The sequence below is a fragment of the Tupaia chinensis genome, unplaced genomic scaffold, assembly GCF_000334495.1.
Source record: "Tupaia chinensis unplaced genomic scaffold, TupChi_1.0 Scaffold000591_1, whole genome shotgun sequence".
In the NCBI taxonomy this organism is placed as follows: Eukaryota; Metazoa; Chordata; class Mammalia; order Scandentia; family Tupaiidae; genus Tupaia; species Tupaia belangeri.
Genome location: NW_006160107.1, coordinates 189326 through 194288, shown reverse-complemented (window position 1 = coordinate 194288; position 4963 = coordinate 189326). Strand labels below are relative to the sequence as shown.

General features: G+C 41.9%; 1 pseudogene; it reads left to right on the top strand.

The window, feature by feature from the left end:
- The first annotated feature begins 306 nt into the window (after window positions 1-306).
- On the top strand, window positions 307-3061 carry LOC102478061 (nucleolin-like; annotated as a pseudogene).
- The last annotated feature ends 1902 nt before the right edge of the window (window positions 3062-4963 follow it).

Here is a 4963-nt window from a genome sequence, read left to right as displayed (position 1 = left end):
AGTTTCCTTTTGTAACTGGAAATATGGCTTTATATGGAAAGAATCATTTAAAAATGTGTTCATAACTTTTCACAACAAAGCACTAGAACAAAGTTATTTGGCAAAGGCATGACACTAGTTAGGACTAGTCACATATATAAAACACTTACTATATTTTTTTTCCTCAGTCTTGAGCTCTAGCTGGCAGCTGAGCATACATGCTCTGGGATCTTCAGTGCCCACAGACACCATCAATGTCAGTGGAGTTTCTCAAGACTCATCTGTGCCACCTGCCCACCACACACTCTGCCATTGTAAACTCCCATCATGGTGAAGCTTGCTAAGGCTGGTAAAAATCAAGTCTCCCCCTTCCCCCACAAATGATTCGTCCTCCAAAGGAGGTAGAAGAAGACAGGGAAAAAGAGGAAATGTCAGAAGATGAAGATGATAGCAGATGGAGAAGAGGTTATCATCCTTCTGAATAAAGGTAAGAAGGCTACCAAAACTCCAGCAAAGAAGCTAATAGTTCCCCCAACAAAAAAGGTTGCAGTTGTCAACCCACCAAGAAAGCAGCAGTTGCCCCAGGCAAAAAGACAACTGCCATACCATCCAAGAAGAACGTTAAACCAGCCAAAGAAGTCACAATACCTGGCAAGAAGGGAACCACACCGAGCAAAACATTGGTATGAACTCCTGGTAAGGAAGGAGCCACCAGCCAAGGGGGCAAAGAATGGCAAGAATGCCAGGAAGGAAGACAACAATGTGGAGGAAGAAGATGACGGTGAGGAAGATAATGAAGATGAAGGGGAACCAGCAGTTAGCGTAATGGCTATGTCGCTGGACTCTCACGCAGTCGACCGCGGTTTGCGTCCCGGATCCGGTGGCTTAAAACTCACGCCGGGCGCGTGTGCATGCATGCCCAAGATCCCAAGAGGAGAATGGAGGAAAAGGGATTGCGGCGTGACCATCCCCCCTGGGGGGGTGATTTCTCGCTTTCTGTCTCTACGTCTCTCTCTGTCTGTCTGGCAAGCGCATGTGCCCTATAGCGAAAATCTCTCCAAAAAAATTTTAAAAAAGAAGAAGATAAGGATTAATTTGAGCCAGTGCTGATGAAAGCAGCAGCTGCTGCCCTGGCCTCAAAGGAGGAGGATGAAAATGATGAGGAGCAAAATGATGAGGAGGATGAAGATGAGGATGAGGAAGATGAGTCTGAAGATGAAGCTATGGAGAAAACACCAGCCAAAGGAAAGAAAACTCCTGCAAAACTGCACTGTGAAAGCCAAGACCAGGCTGAAGATGAAGATGAAGAGGATGATGAAGATGAAGATGATGAGGAGGAAGATTAGGAGGATGATGATAAGGAAGAAAATGAGGATGAGAAAGAAGAGGAAGAGTCTGTCAAAGAAGTTCCTGGAAAACAAAAGAAGGAAGTAACCAAACAGAAAGTACCTCCTGAGGCCAAGAAACAGAGGGTGGAAGCCACAGAACCAACTACATCCTTCCATCTGTTTGTTGGAAACATGAACAATAACAAATATCTTCCTGAATTAAAAACTGGTATTAGTGCTTTTGCTAAAAATGATCTTGCTGTTTTGGATGTCTGAATTGGTACATCTAGGAAATTTGGTTATGTTGACTTTGATTCTGTTGAAGATCTAGAAAAAACTTTGGAACTTGCTGGTTTAAAAGTCTTTGACAATGAAATTGAACTAGAGAAACCAAAAGGAAAAGGCAATAAGTAAAATCTAGATGCAAGAATACTTTTGGCCAACAATCTCCCCTAAAATGTCACTCATGATGAATTAAATGAAACATTTAAAGATGTCATGGAGATCAGAATAATCAGCAAAGATGGAAAAAGTAAAGGGATTCTTATATTGAATTTAAGAGAAGCTGATACAGAGAAAACTTTTGAAGAAAAGCAGGAACAGAGATTTCCCTATACTACACTGGAGAGAAAGGTCAAAATAAAAATGATAGAGATGGAAGAAATAGCACTTGGAGTGGTGAATTGAAAACTCTGGTTTTGAGCAACCTCTCCTACAATGCAACCAAAGAAACACTCCAGGAAGTATTTGAGAAGGCAACTTTTATCAAAGTGCCTCAGAGCCAAAATGGCAAATCTAAAGAGTATGCATTTATAGAATTTGCTTCATATGAAGGTGCTAAAGAAGCTTTAAATTCCTGTAATAAAAGGGAAACTGAAGGCAGAGCAATTAGGTTGGCGTTGCAATGATGTAGGGGATCACCTAACAACAAGTCGTCCCTCTAAAACTCTGTTTGTCAAAGTTCTATGTGAGGATACCATTGAAGAGATATAAAAGGAGTCTTTTGATGGCTCTATTCATGGAAGGATAGTTACTGACTAGAAAACAAGATCCTCCAAAGGGTTCAGTTTTGTAGTCTTCAATAGTGAGGAAGATGCCAAAGCTGCCAAGGAGGCCATGAAATATGGTGAAATTAATGGAAATAAACTTACCTTAGACTGGGCCAACCCGAAGGGTGAAGGTGGCTTCAGGGGTCATGGTGGAGGCAGAGGAGGCAGAGGTGGATTCGGTGGCAGATGCTGAGGAGGCTTTGGAAGGCAAGGTGGCTTCCAAGGAGGCAGAGAAGGAAGAGACCATAAGCCACAAGGAAAGAAGAAAAACTTCAATTAGTTTCTGTCTTCCCTCTTCTATTTGAAAGAAAGGACTATGGGGTTTTTACTCTGTTACCTGATCACAGACAGAGTCTTCTGAGGAAATACCAAGATAGTGTGAAGTTCTGTAGTCTACTTGGGAAGCCATAAAAATAACATCCCTGGAATGTTCCAGTTCAGTTGATAATACTATACATGTTATCTTCAACAGATAACTCTTTTTTTTGGCCCATAAATGTCTTGCCTCCCTAGTTTTCTCCTTAATGTCTTTCCTCAGACTCTCCTCCTTCTACAACCTTCTTCCCACACTGTATCTGGTATACATAACCATTTTCTATGTTTCTATATCCTCTAGTATTGCCAGGGTCGAGCCTCGGCAGGGTTGGGTTTGAGACTTGTACACAGGAAGGGGACACAGGTGATCAGAAACAAAAATTAGACTAAGACCTCAATGCCTATTAGCATGTTCTCAGCCAGCCACAGTCAGAGCCAGCTCCAGGCTGCAGCACTAGTGGCCACCAAACATATGTATTTATTAAGGGATGTCTTACAGGAATAGGAGAGGTGAGGGGAAAATAAAAGATTTACTCTATGAAACAAGGAATTCAAAGCACAGGAACAAGGATCATAAAACATGATGTCTGTCTTGTTTGAACAGGTGAAGCCAAACACAGTTCTCAGAATGAAGGAGTCTATTTGGTGCATTTTCTTCTTCAGTCTTGATTACCGGACAGGGTCTTTTGAAGAGGGAGCTTGTAGGAAGCTTGATAACTTCAGTCCCAGGTCAACTTGATAACTTCAGTCCTGGGCCAGGGCAGCAGCATTGCTGGTTACAAAGGCCTAGATAGAAATCTTGTTTTGTGGGAACCAGCAGTTAGCGTAATGGCTATGTTGCTGGACTCCCACATAGTCGACCGCAGTTTGTGTCCCGGACCCAGTGGCTTAAAACTCACGCCAGGCATGTGTGCGTGCATGCCCAAGATCCTGAGAGGAGAATGGAGGAGAAGGGATTGTGGTGTGACCATCCCCCCTGGGGGGGTGATTTCTCACTTTCTGTCTCTATGTCTCTCTCTGTCTGTCCGGTGAGTGCATGCACCCTATAGCGAAAAAAAAAAAAAAAGAAAAAAGAAATCTTGTCTTGTTAAGTAAAGACACAGTTAATATGTGGACTACCTATATTACAACTAAAGGGGATGAACCTATTACCCATATGGGAAAGGAAGATGATCTTGTAGCTCAGGAGACAACACAGGATGTTTTATTAGCAGTTTTTCATAGTCAATAGCACATAGATGAGAAACTCTCTGTAGTTGAAAACTACCTGTTGATTTAGATAAGAGGTCCCAGCTAAGATAGTTAATCTTTCCCTGAAGCCTTTAGGTTTGTTCATCCTATAGTCACCAACCAGGCTTTTTCCTTTCTTTATAAACCCGTGGGTTTCTGTATTTTATTTGCTGGGTCTGTCAATTAGTGAGTTCTTTTGTTTTATCTCTGAGACCCTGTTATGTGGTGAATGTGCTGACTTGGCCTAGCATGAGTTAACTTTGGCCTGCAGCTTTAACAAGGGGTACTTACATAAAATTAGCCTTAAACTAACTTATTCTACATATGTTACTTACACTAATTTGGCTTATACTAACTTAACCTATATGTTAATTTTGGCTTAAAACAGGAAGGTGGGAAGTCTCAAACTTCCTGGCCCTCGTGTGTTGTCTTAGGAAACCACATTCCTACAAGATCACTAATTGGCTTTATTGTAAAGTTGCAATAAGACTGGGGGTGATTTTTTACCCTTGCAGGGTACCGTAATAACAGTAAATCTCATGGCAGAGAAATTGAGTGCAGGCCAGTAAAGCGACACAAGGGGGGCTCATAAACCACGGCCTTGCCTAGCAGTTTCTTCCCAGTCCAGGCCTTGCCTTAGGGATGGGAGGCAGCCTCTTTACCAGCTTGTGTTGTCTGCATAGCCCCGTCATAGTATTTCAATTTTAGCCATGGAGTTCAGACAGTCAGTATATATTCTGTGGAGACATCTCTCCTTCATAGCCTGACATCACTAAGCAGCAAATTTTCCATATTCATCCACTTTCTAACAAAAGCCAGAGTCTTGTTTTATTTATGGCTGAGTAATAGTCCATACCATATATGTGCCACACTTTTTCAATCCACTTTTCTTCTCTATTCATGGACATTTGGGTTGGTTCCATGTCTTAGCAATTATGAATAATAGTGCAATAAATATCTATGTACAAGCACTTTTCTGACTAGGCATTCTTCTGTCCTTTGGGTAGATACCCAGAAGTGGGATTGCTGGATTATATGATAGTTCTATTTGTACCCACCAAC